Source organism: Salvelinus fontinalis, chromosome 17, assembly GCF_029448725.1.
Source record: "Salvelinus fontinalis isolate EN_2023a chromosome 17, ASM2944872v1, whole genome shotgun sequence".
Classification (NCBI taxonomy): Eukaryota; Metazoa; Chordata; class Actinopteri; order Salmoniformes; family Salmonidae; genus Salvelinus; species Salvelinus fontinalis.
This window is the reverse complement of record NC_074681.1, coordinates 17,638,429-17,652,323: the sequence shown is the minus strand read 5'-3', so window position 1 is coordinate 17,652,323 and position 13,895 is coordinate 17,638,429. Positions and strand designations below refer to the sequence as shown.

Sequence of the window (13,895 nt, the reverse complement as noted above, 5' to 3'; positions counted from 1 at the left end):
GTGTGTGTGTGTGCGTGCAGTATAACCCTTTCCCTAATATTGGGCCCAGGTCTAAGCTTGGGGATTGACCTGGAGCTGGAGACAATAAGAGACAATAAGAGGGAGCACATGAATGGGTGTAGAGCTGGACGATGTGGATAAAAATCCATATCTGAATGAATGCCCTAACAATAAATAGGATGATACATTTATAATATTAATGTGTATAAGTATTTTTTTAAATGATCCTTTAACCACTACTACCAGTTTGATGTTTGTAGCAATGAATTGTCCCATTAACAATCACTCATATTAGCAACTTATTTCATTTCAAACTTCACATTTCTCTAGTGTAGGCTACTTATCGTAATGAACAATATCAGCAAAATACCAGCGATTACTGACCGTTACGGTCAGTGTCGATAAATTAGAAATTATCGTCCCAGCTCCAAAAGTGTGTCTGTGTTTGGGCATGGTGAAGAGGAGATGAGGAGAGGACAAGAGAAGAGAAGGGTCAGTCGGTTCTTGGCGTAGATAGGTGTTGAAATGTCCACTATCTGACTGGACAAGTGTGTGTGTGTGTGTGTGCATTCTCTGGACTGGAGGATAGTATTAGACTGAGAGTGTGGGGAGGTCTGAAGCTATAGAGGACCTGGGTACTGTAGCTCTGTTATTATCTCCACCCAGCAGACAAGCCAGGATTACTGCACACTCATATAAATGGCTACTAATATAAGGACATTACTCTCACGGCCACTACCATTAAGACTCCTCTGAGACAGGGACATTACTCTCACGGACCACTACCATTAAGACTCCTCTGAGACAGGGACATTACTCTCACGGACCACTACCATTAAGACTCCTCTGAAACAGGGGCATTACTCTCACGGACCACTACCATTAAGACTCCTCTGAGACAGGGACATTACTCTCACGGACCACTACCATTAAGACTCCTCTGAGACAGGGACACTTCTGAGACAGCTTTTCTTTCTTTCTTTTGATCCATCCATCCCTTTATCACTCCAATTCTGTCTCTTTCACAGACACACATTCTGTATCTGCCATTCTCTCCCTCCCTAACTCCATTCTCCCTTTTTCTCCCCCCCCCCCCCCTCTGTCTCTCTATCTCTCTCAGGGTATTAGGCATTCAAAGATATCTCTCTGGCTGGCATGTGGTAGAAGTTATCAGTCCATCTCTCCCTCCCTTTATCTCTCTAATCTTCCTTAATCTTCCAGTCCAGAGTGAAGTGAGAATTCGTTTTTCACTCTCTCTCATCAATCTCTTGCACTCTCCTTTCCCTTCCTCCATCTCCCTCTTTCTCTTCTTGTCCCCCTCCCTTATTTAATCTCTCCCGATTCTTTCACCTCTCTCCTCATCTTTCTTACTCATTCCAGGATTCAACCTGCTTTCTCGTCTCCATTTACTTCTTCTCTCTCTCCCCCTATCCTCTCAACACCTCTCTCTCGCTCCCTATTCCTCCCCCTCTCCTTCTCTCCCATCTCCACCTCTCCTTCTCTCTATCAATCTCTCTCTCGTCTTCCATCTCTTTCTCCCTGCAGAGTTGATCAGTGTGTTAATCCAGTCGGTTAACCCTGCAGTGTGTCTTTCTCTGTCACCCATTCACATCCACTGTGTGGCCCCAGCCAGTCAGAGGGTAAAGACATGATGACTTCCATCCATTCACCATTGTGAATCACTGCACAGGAACAAAAGCACTAGGAAGGGCTAACCTGTCCTCAAAACAAACCCTCTGTTGCCAGGCTACTAGGGAGCAGTGATGAAAGAGAATGAACAGAATAATAATAGAAGTCCTAACCAGATAATGTCCACTACAGGGGGCCTTTAGATGACAGAGACACACACACACAGGAAATACTGTTTTTTACAATATGCCAGGCTCTCCAACTAAAACCTGTCACTGTACTGGGCAATTGTAACACAGCACTGTTTTTTCAGACTTTGACCCCGATTTAATTGCTTTTAATAAAAAAAAAACATCAATCACAGGTTCGCTGATAATGTTTACGCTGTATGTCAAGGACAGGTGTAGTTTTGCGTCATTATCCACTGACAACGTGTCCAAGGAGGAACAGCTTGCAGGAGGTGTTGGTTTTAACACGTTAACACTTCCTACACAGCATAAATACTCTCCGAGCATGGTTTTCCCTTTTCTGAGATTGACCGAAGTGAGGCCTCAATCCCGGTTTGTATTGTACAAAATATACCATCTTTAGCTACAGTAAGGAATGTACAGAATGTGCTGCACTTGCAGGAGGAAGACAAAATGAAATGATAAGGAGGAGAAGGATGGATAAGTGGAGAGGAAGAGGGGGATCAACTGCTTGGTGCTGATTAGGTAGTGGATGAATGCTGGGTCAGGAAGTTTAATCATGATTGGATTTGCTCGGCAGATTGTTTCCAGTGCTAATAGAGTATATATTGAGCAGTAGAGGCTCCTCAGAGAAGGAAGGGGAGGACCAACCAACTCAGTGAATTTCAGAAAATAAATAAATAATGAAACATTAAAAAAGTTATATTTTTTATATATATTTACTAGTGATGCACAGATATGACATTTTGGCCGATACTGATATCCGATATTTCCTTGCCAAAAAAAACTATACCAATAACCGATATTTAGGATTTTAGCATCCTTTTAAGCGTTCTACTACAGTTAAATAGTTAACACACACACATGGACGCAGCGGTCTAAGGCACTGGCTTTCAGTGCAAGAGGCGTCACTACAGTCCCTGGTTCGAATCCAGGCTGTATCACATCCGGACGTGATTGGGAGTTCCATAGGGCGGCGCACAATTAGCCCAGCGTTGTCCAGGCCGTCATTGTAAATAAGAATTTGTTCTTAACTGACATGCCTAGTTAAATAAAGGTTACACACACCACACCATATTGGCATTTACATATGTCCCCATTTATCAGTAAAACATCATCAAAACCTATTTCTTTCACTTACTTGCTGTGCTGTTTCGTTGTTCATTTGTTCAGTTGTTTCATTCTCAAACAGTATTTGGATGGAACGCCGTTTGGGCCTTTGCGTGTCAAAAAAGATATACGTGAAATAACACTATTTGAAGTGTCAAATTAGCTTGTTGACCAATCAGGACCTGAATACGACTGCACGTCTCATAATAATTTAACGTGTTTATTCATTTTTTACGTAGTTATTACACATTGATTACACTCACTCGTATTTCATATGTCACAACGATTTATCGATACGTATGCTATTATGCTGGTAAAGTTGTCTCGCACACCTACAAGTGCTAGTCATAAAAAAAAGCTAGCTAGCTCATAGATGCAAACAATGTTCTTCCCCAAAAACATAGCAAAACGACATAATCTGTTTCAGTAGCTATAGTTAGCTAGCTAACTATATAGCTAGGTGTCATCATCTAAAATAACCCTCATTTATAAGACAGTTCTTATTTGATTAATGGTGGTCGGACCCATCTATGTGAAGCTAGCCACAATAAGGATTAGCCACAATAGTGGACTTTGCGGTTAGCCTTCAAAATAAAAGCATGCCATAATTCTGCTATTTGTATTAATTTGCATCACTGTCAATGGCATACTTTATTTTGAAGGCAAACCGCAAATTCCACTATTGTGCCTAGCTTCACAACACATAACCCGGTCCAGTCGAGCGTCACTAGCCAGATGAAGCTAGCTGGCTACTTTTAACATTAGCTTTGGGCAACAGGGGTAAGTAGATGGCTAGCTATTTATTTTTATGATCTGAAGTTCAGTTTCAATAGGCGAACAACAAGTGGTAACCTAGCTAATACTTACTCACAAGGATTCCTAAATCATTCTTAAGAATAATGAAAATGACTGCAGTTTCTACTGGTCATTGTTTTCAGGCTAGTTCTATTGGTGCTAGCGAGGTACCAAGCTAAAGCTAGCTACCCCAGAAGTTGCAGTCAAACAAATTATGCTTTATTACCAATGCGGTATTGTAAGCACATCGTTCGTGGCCGATGTTTGCTTGTTTGCAGACTTTTTAGTACAGCTTTGACAGTGATACTATATCTTTTTTGACATTCAAAGACCCAAACGGTGTTCCATAGTATGTATGTTGTGAAGCTAATAGCATTGACGCTATACTGTGTAACTCCAGTAGGGCAACATCTGAAAAATAGAGCACGTGGTATTGTGTACCGGTGCTCGACCAGTCGGTGAAAGCCAACATCACCCACGACAGAGAATGGTTACTTGTCAAGGGCAATGAATTCCATTATCTTGGCTTTAATGGTTTCGCCTTTGAGTTGTCTCGCTGAAATGTTCTTACTCTTTCAATTTTCTGCTCGTCTTGTTGACTGCTCGATCCACACAGCAGACATTGTGGGCTAGGTTAGGAATGTTGTGTTGCACGTCTAGGGCAAAATTTTAAGTGGCGTCATTACATCATGTACCTACGTTTATATACAGTAGGTATGCACGGTAGCTTTGACATCGGTTTTTAACATCTGTGTTTACTAGACATCGGCCCGATACCGATGTTGCCATTTTTAGCTAATATTGGCCAATTCCAATATGTTCACCGATATATCGTGCATCCCTAATATTTACATCACGAAATACCTGAATAAAACACAAATTGACTTCAATACAAAACCGAGAAGGCTCATGGTTCTCACCCCTTTCCATAGACCTACATGGTAATTATGACAACTTCCGGAGGACATCTTCCATCCAATCAAAGGATCAAAGAATGAACCTAGTACGACGCATGTGTGATTTCGAAGCTTGGTGAGTTGGTGACATTGTTGGATAAACTGAGAGTGAATACTGATAGTTGGGCATTTTTTAAATAATTAAATTCAAATTAGTTCCTTCAAACTATGGGAGATGGAGGAGGTAGATTGCATATTGTTTTCTTGGTTTTATAACTTTTTTATGTCGAGTTAGTTAGCAAGGCAAATGTAAATAAATTACACTATCAGTAGCAGGTAGTTAGTTAGCTAACAGAGTGCAGTTTTCTCTGCCAGAATGTCTAACGCTAATGACAATGTAGTGGATTTTTTGTTGAAGAACCCCTTTCATTGCCCACATCAGATTCAAGTTTCTGGGGAAAATCCTCATCAATCATTTAATGGATGAAGATCTGTGTTTTCAAACTGCGTAACACAAGAAGAAGGTAAGAAGAAACAGGGTCTCAAGCAGCTTATTGACATTACTGCATTTTTGGGCAAGAGTTGACTTTTACTTAGGGGCACGATTAGAGGGAACTACAAGGAGCTTGCAGAGTTAATTGCACATTACAATGCTTTACTTGCTGAGCATGTGGATGTTTCTACTGTCTTCTCTGGGATGTCAAATTCAGAGTGATTTGATAGCTTCCATCACATCATCCATTAAAAGTGAGGTGACACAGCAATTTTTTAGCACAACGCGCACTCAAGTAGGCTACGCTTTCCACTTTCCTCAGGTATTTATTTAACAATGTGATAACGCATCATCACTCCCAACAGACACAAACAAAAACTCTTTACATAAATGTTGCAGCAACCTGGGGTACACTTCAACATTAACGATCTGACATGCTGTATGGGATGAAAACAAGACCATTTTTCTGTCTGATTAACTGTAGGCCACTAACAACAGTAACTGCAAACAGCCTATGTGCCCTGTCCATCTGGTCAGGGTAAGGAAATTGGTAACGGTATGTAATTATAGTCTATTTGTTTTTGTCAGGAGAAAATGTGAATGTAATCAAATTTGAATGTATTTTTTTATTTGAGCTGGATAGGCTGCATAGACCTTTTCAATCCAAAATTATTAACTGGAATTAATCAATTAACACAATAGTGATGACATAGACTGTGAGTAAATGTTTTATTAGTGTTACAGTTGCATAGGCCTGCATGATGCAAACACGTATACAGTAAGCTCAGCCCTGTGAGTTCTATTGTTCATCAGTTGTTGCCTCTGTGTCTGTGTAGAGGACACCCCCGTTTGTCTAGTTTAATATAATTCAGATGAACAAGTCTAAATAAAAAATGTCAATAAAACAAAATACAAGGTAGCTGCTGTTTGACAGGCTTTTCATCCTCCCCATGGCCAGGAGTTTGATTTAGAAAAAGTGATCCCATCATAGCCCATATAAAACCTTTTTACAACTGATTAATCACTGTCATACTCTATAGGGTTCGGAGTTTTACCACCACTCTGGGACCTGTGGTGCCATCAGTCTGCTCAAAACTGACGATTATCGTCAGATATGTGGATGATCAGGGCTTTATTCAGGAATGTTTCTTGGGCTACTTTCAGTGTCAAGTGGGCGAGATGCGCAGTCTGTGTTTGACTTTGAATTCTGAGATGTCTGAGTTTAACTTCATGGAGAAACTTGGGAAAACCTATAATGGCGCTGCTGTAATGGAATGTACCTGCTATTTGTATTTCCAGCTAAGTCGCCTGCTGTTCCCTGATTTAAGAGGTGATGACCAGTCCACTCTACTACCATTGTCAACTCTGTCCTGACATGAACTGAAGCCACGTCTCATGTGCCCGCTCATCCACTTGCACATTGAAGGTTTCCTCTCCAAGCACTGTGAGTAGCCCTGCACATTTTCTCTCATTATTGTATGTAGAGTCAATCACATTAATACACATATATGATTTACTCCTTTCTTGGTCTAACTCATTCTGATCTCGTTTGTCTAACTGTGTAGTGTTATTGTTTATCTTCCCAGTCAAATCCTGTGCTGCCCTCAGTGTGAGAGTTGAGCTCTTCTCCATCACCATCCATCCATGATGAACCTGTCCTGCACTGAAGCCTCTGAACACCTCAACTCATGCCTCATTCAATCACTGCTGTGATCCCTTCCAAACACTGTAACTAGCCCTCTCATTCCCATTCCCCATAATATTTTACCATAAATGTCTTTATTAAACGTTTTAAGTAAAAAATCATTTGTCTTTAACGATTTTTGAAAAATGTATTTTGTCATCTCTGTGCGGTCTGCGCCTATACTGTGGGACTCCCATCATCCTCCCAAATGTGTCATGTCACCAGCCTCAGCCACCAGATCTCTCCAATGGGATTGTGTGTGTGTTTTAAGTGGCTGCTAGAGTTGATTGTGCTGAAATTAACTATATAGGCAACATTATTATGCATACAACAAACCATAGAAAATCACATTCATCTATTAGGATGTGTAACGCTAATGACATTGATTGGCGTAATAGCAGCAACGCTGGCGCAGGCACGAAAACAATGGGAGGTCAGTTATATTCCTTGTTATTATTATTTCATATTTTTACGTCCCTGCTGGCCAGAGTGAGAGAGTGAGACGTGGGGTGCCACTGTTCAGGACGCTGATGGGAGCGCTACTATCGGCCCATTAATCCCAGTAATTGGCAAACATTCTATTGGGACGACCCTGTCCTCTGTTGCCACGGAAACCTAGACAGACTAAGACACCTTCCCAGCAGCAGCTTGTTTTGTTTATGTCTGAAATTGACTTTGCAAACAGGCTGCAGAGAGAGAGATAGAGAGAGAGAGTCTGCAGGTTCACTCTCAGCTATAATATGGCAATAGCCGGTTCAATTCCCTCTGGAATAACTCTGCTATATCTACAATCAAGGCAATTAACCTGGATTCCTCTTGTGAGATTCCAGCTGTGTGGAGGGCTACGTGTAAAGATGTTACCTAGCAAAGTCTCTCTGATAAAGGGCATCAGCTCAGCCAATCAGCAACGCATTGTAATCACGTTTCACACTGTGCTAATCACTTCAGCTTAATTTATCATTGGTATGAAAACAGTATTATACGCTACTAACACAGAGAGGGGATAGAGGGAGATGGGGACAGAGGGAGGGGATAGAGGGAGACGGGGACAGGGAGGCAGAGAGAGAGGAGATAGAGGGAGAGAAACAAAATAGGGATGAGGATGGCGAGAATGCAAGAGAGAGCAGGATAATAATGACTTGAGAGAGAGAGAAAGCCAGAGAGAAAGAGAGCAACAGCTGAGGAAAACTTGAAGAGAGAAGAGGGAAAAAGTGAGGAATATTGTGTACATAAAAAATAACTCTTACTCTTCTAAAACCACACTAATTCAATCTGGGGAATCAAGTGAAGTGACTGAGCTCACCCTCCCTCCATCCCTTCGTCATCTTTGTCATTTCAAAATAGAGCTCAGAGAAACTCCTAATCCTCCTTCTGATACAGACACTGCACAGCACAGAGGCAACATCACCAGAGAGATAGAGCGAGAGAGATAAATATATATATATATATAGTATATATAGTATATATATATATACACTGCCGTTCAAAAGTTTGGGGTCACTTAGAAACGTCCTTGTTTTTGAAAGAAAAGCAAATTTTTGGTCCATTAAAAAAACATCAAATTGATCAGAAATACAGTGTAGACATTGTTAATGTTGTAAATGACAGTTGTAGCTGGAAACAGCAGATTTTCTATGGAATATCTACAGAGGCGTACAGAGGCCCAATATCAGCAGCCATCACTCCTGTGTTCCAATGGCACGTTGTGTTAGCTAATCCAAGTTTATCATTTTATAAGGCTAATTAATCAATAGAAAACCCTTTTGCAATTATGTTAGCACAGCTGAAAACTGTTGTTCTGATTAAAGAAGCAATAAACTGGCCTTCTTTAGACTAGTTGAGTGTCTGGAGCATCAGCATTTGTGGGTTCGATTGAAGGCTTAAAATGGCCAGAAACAAAGACTTTTCTTCTGAAACTCATCAGTCTATTCTTGTTCTGAGAAATGAAGGCTATTCCATGCGATAAATTGCCAAGAAACTGAAGATCTCGTACAACGCTGTGCACTACTCCCTTCACAGAGCAGCGCAACTGGCTCTAACCAGAATAGAAAGAGGAGTGGGAGTCCCCACTGCACAACTGAGCAAGAGGACAAGTACATTAGAGTGTCTAGTTTGAGAAACAGACGCCTCACAAGTCCTCAACTGGCAGCTTCATTAAATAGCACCTGCAAAACACCAGTCTCAATGTCAACAGTGAAGAGGCGACTCCGGGATGCTGGCCTTCTAGGCAGAGTTGCAAAGAAAATGACATCTCAGAATGGTCAATAAAAAGAAGAGATTAAGATGGGCAAAAGAACACAGACACTGGACAGAGGAACTTTTCTTTCAAAAACAAGGACATTTCTGGAATGTCTTTCCTTCTTAATGCGTTTGAGCCAATCAGTTGTGTTGTGACAATGTAGGGGGGTATACAGAAGATAGCCCTATTTGGTAAAAGACCAAGTCCATATTATGGCAAGTACAGCTCAAGTAAGCAAAGAGAAACAATAGTCCATCATTACTTTAAGACATGAAGGTCAGTCAATGCGAAAACATTTCAAGTTTGAACGTTTCTTCAAGTGCAGTTGCAAATACCATCAAGCGCTATGATGAAACTGGCTCTCATGATGACCGCCACAGGAATGGAATACTCAGAGTTACCTCTGCTGCAGAGGATATGTTCATTAGAGTTAACAGCCTCAGAAATTGCAGCCCAAATAAATGCTTCACAGAGTTCAAGTAACAGACACATCTCAACATCAACTGTTCAGAGGAGACTGTGTGAATCAGGTATTCGTGGTCGAATTGCTGCAAGGAAACCACTACTAAAGGACACCAATAAAATAAGAGACTTGCTTGAGCCAAGAAACATGAGCAATGGACATTAGACCAGTGGAAATGTATCCAAATGGGAGATTTTTGGTTCCAACCGCCGTGTCTTTGTGAGACGCGGTGTGGGTGAACGGATGATCTCCGCATGTGGATTTCCCACCGTAAAGCATGGAGGAGGAGGTGTTATGGTGTGGGGGTGCTTTGCTGGTGACACTGTCTGTGATTTATTTAGAATTCAAGGCACACTTAAACAGCATGGCTACCACAGCAGCAATACGCCATCCCATCTGGTTTGGGCTTAGTGGGACTATCATTTGTTTTTCAAAAGGACAATGACCCAACACACCTCCAGGTTGTGTAAGGGCTATTTTACCAAGAAGGAGAGGGATGGAGTGCTGCATCAGATGACCTGGCTTCCACAATCCCTGACCTCAACCCAATTGAGATGGTTTGGGATGAGTCGGACCGCAGAGTGAAGGAAAAACAGCCAACAAGTGCTCAGCATATGTGGGAACTCCTTCCAAGTGAAGCTGGTTGAGAGAATGCCAAGAGTGTGCAAAGATGTCATCAAGGCAAAGGTTGGCTATTTGAAGAATCTCAAATAAAAACCCTTGAATGAGTAGGTGTTCTAAAACTTTTGACCGGTAGTGTGTGTGTGTGTGTGTGTGTGTGTGTGTGTGTGTGTGTGTGTGTGTGTGTGTGTGTGTGTGTGTGTGTGTGTGTGTGTGTGTGTGTGTGTGTGTGTGTGTGTGTGTGTGTGTGTGTATATACACTGCTCAAAAAAATAAAGGGAACACTTAAACAACACAATGTAACTCCAAGTCAATCACACTTCTGTGAAATCAAACTGTCCACTTAGGAAGCAACACTGATTGAGGAGTGATTCTGCAGGTGGTGACCACAGACCACTTCTCAGTTCCTATGCTTCCTGGCTGATGTTTTGGTCACTTTTGAATGCTGGCGGTGCTCTCACTCTAGTGGTAGCATGAGACGGAGTCTACAACCCACACAAGTGGCTCAGGTAGTGCAGCTCATCCAGGATGGCACATCCTACGGCCTCCTCCACGTTTCCTGATGTACTGGCCTGTCTCCTGGTAGCGCCTGCATGCTCTGGACACTACGCTGACAGACACAGCAAACCTTTTTGCCACAGTTCGCATTGATGTGCCATCCTGGATGAACTGCACTACCTGAGCCACTTGTGTGGGTTGTAGACTCCGTCTCATGCTACCACTAGAGTGAGAGCACCGCCAGCATTCAAAAGTGACCAAAACATCAGCCAGGAAGCATAGGAACTGAGAAGTGGTCTGTGGTCACCACCTGCAGAATCACTCCTGTTTTGGGGGGTGTCTTGCTAATTGCCTATAATTTCCACCTTTTGTCTATTACATTTGCACAACAGCATGTGAAATTTATTGTCAATCAGTTTTGCTTCCTAAGTGGACAGTTTGATTTCACAGAAGTGTGATTGACTTGGAGTTACATTGTGTTGTTTAAGTGTTCCCTTTATTTTTTTGAGCAGTGTATATATATATATTTATATATATAGAGATAGAGAGAGAGAGAGAGAGATGGACAGGAAAGGGGGGAATAACTGAGGATTGTGTCGTATTTGAACTCTGTCTATTGGTGGCATTCCTTGACAGGTTCCTCTTTAATTAAAACGAAATACTCCACACTTTAAAACCCTTCTTATGATTAACACTCTGATCCGCCACCACCCCCCTAAAAAGTACTTTTTTAAATTAAAAAACGTTCGTGATTTTTACTTCAAAATCCATTAATTAAAAAACCTAAATGAACAATGGTGTGATATTGAGGCAAACCCCTACTTTGCTCATTTTCTGTTGGTTAATTGATCCAAACTGCAATGTTTACCAGAGGGACACTAAAGATGAAAACATTCTAATTTGACCTATTTAATTGCACCTCTTTAAAGATTGGGGACGAAAGGGAACAGTTGGATTTTCAAGATCATAGGAAAGTGGAATTTTAAAGCTTTCAAATTCTCTCTGGGTCTCTTTGTTCCCTGTATAGAATTAGTCTGTTAATTGTGGACTGATCAACTGCTGATCAACTGCTGGTTGAAGTAACTGGATACGACTTGAATAAAAATATTATTTAAAAAAAGGAAATATAAAACAAATTCAACTGAAATTGCTGATGGTCAAGTGTCAATGTCGTCCAGTCAAGAACCAATGCTCGACCTCCAGTACACCTCATAGGCCAGACACGGCCCATCCATCATAACTCCATTATCCCAAAATACATTACAGCAACATCAGCACACTGCTAACTCATCTGTTACCAGAGCTAAACCAAGTCCAATCTCAACTTCCTCTGTATTTTCACCAACTTTTCACTTATTTTTACTTTATTTATTCTTAAGGGTTTCAAGCAGCAAAGAAAAACACTGGGTATTTGTGAGCAATCTTTCAAATTATTAGGACATGTAAACAGCTTGATCGGATTTCCAGTGGTGTATTTGATCTGCACATGTGCCAGCACCAGTAGTGCAAGCCTCCCTCTTACCCCGTGTGTCACGCCCTGACCGTAGAGATCCTTTTTATGTCTCTATTTTGGTTGGTCAGGGCGTGAGTTTGGGTGGGCATTCTATGTCTGGTGTTCTATGTTGTCCTATTTTTGTATTTCTGTGTGTTTGGCATGGGTATGGTTCTCAATCAGAGGGAGCTGTCTATCGTTGTCTCTGATTGAGAATCATACTTAGGTAGCCTGTTCCCACCTGTGTTTGTGGGTGGTTGTTTTCTGTTTTGTGTGTTCACCTTACAGGACTGTTCGGTTATCGTTTTGTTGTTTTGTCAAGTGTTTCAAATTTTAATTAAAATAATGAACACTTACCACGCTGCACCTTGGTCCTCCTCTCCTTCTCCAGACGACGATCGTGACACCGTGAGTGAAGTGAGTTAGGAAAAACTGAAAGTATACATTTTACAAATAGTTTTCACATACAAACTTTATATGTCTGAACTCAGAATAAAATAGCCTGGTCACTATGGTAGAAAATGTATTTTGATTGCTGATTTTTCTACCAGGTAGCCCGATTTCATGTAAACAGTATGCAAACGATTTAAACAAACTATTATAGCAACCTATCCACAATAATCGTATTATTGTGTGCATGTAACTGTGATCATTGAGTATCTCAAGTTGAAGGTAGACTCGGCTGCCATGAGCAACTAAATTATCCTTTTAACTTCTGTGTGCGATGGTAAAATAATCGGTTCATGGACCTACATCTGGCGTATTCGAAGCAATTATATATTTACAGGAAGATTGACCACGTAGATTGTAATTTTTCCAGTTACTATAATGGGGATCCTGTTTTCTACAAACAATGCCTGCAGTACGGTGGTCAACCTTGAACTCCCGTGGTTTCAGTGAGAAAGTGCGGTTGTTCTCCCTGCTGAAACTCTATTGTATTTCTTGGCATTCATTATACATCTTCTTCTGTAAGGTCAAATTTGAATTCCAGTGAGATGATGGGCCCTAGGAGGGTGCAACCTTGCATGTTGGTAAAGGGCCAAAGGCCACACCCTTTCATGCAATGACATGCCCATTAACATCGTGGCACTATAACAATCGTTTTAATATGTCAACTTTGAAAGGTTACTCCCATCACCCCGCGTGACCTAGAGTCATAAAATATGGTCCCTAGATCTCTTTCCTAAAGGTGTCCGCATACATAAGTTGAGTTTGCTCCTATCAGACCTTAGCTAGGTGAAGAACATGTATGTGCTTGCATATTCCCCAAAGCGGCAATATTACTGTTTGTCTCTCTTGAGCCACTGTAGCAATAACATTGCCAGAAACACTCTTCAAAAAAAGATATATCAAGAAATCTGTCAATAATTGACGATTTTGCCGAGGAGGTCTTAGTCATGCAATTTTACATCTAACTAAGATGTTTGGGGCAGTATTTCTCAAGTTTAAAAAATGCGCATGAAAGGCAGTCGCCTCTCGTTGAAATACGACAAACACTTCATGTTCCCACTCCTATTAGCAATATTAGGAGAGGATGAAGGGGCGTACACTTTAGCTACCGAACTTCGACTTGACTCAAGAAAAACATTTGTGTGCACGAAGACCAAAACGAACAATAAGCGCCACAAAATTTCTGCAGAATATATGAGAACTGTTTCAATGGGGAAGCATACAGTAAGACTTAAAAAGTTCATATTTGCCTCAAGGACCCATAAGGTCTGCCATGATGGCTATTTCGCCATTTTGAATTTTGTGGAAAAGAATGTAACAACTTCTACTTCGGAACC

The 13,895-nt window shown here is 41.3% G+C and overlaps 1 protein-coding gene and 1 long non-coding RNA gene across 6 annotated transcripts in view; one reads left to right on the top strand and one right to left on the bottom strand.

Moving 5' to 3' along the window:
* LOC129813876 (uncharacterized) overlaps positions 1-13,895 on the bottom strand; it is a 224,808-nt gene that overhangs the window by 161,584 nt on the left and 49,329 nt on the right. For 3 of the 5 annotated variants that reach the window (XM_055866465.1, XM_055866468.1, XM_055866470.1), the window contains exon 2: positions 12,466-12,540. The exons of the other annotated variants lie outside the window; for them this stretch is intronic. The gene's annotated coding sequence lies outside the window, so the exon portion shown is untranslated. The remainder of the gene's footprint in view (positions 1-12,465; positions 12,541-13,895) is intronic. 5 annotated transcript variants of the gene reach the window in all.
* LOC129813877 (uncharacterized) lies at positions 3,634-7,807 on the top strand. The gene is made up of 5 exons (XR_008753197.1): positions 3,634-3,707; positions 4,655-4,754; positions 5,061-5,142; positions 6,411-6,555; positions 6,698-7,807. It is a non-coding gene; the product is annotated as an uncharacterized LOC129813877 (long non-coding RNA).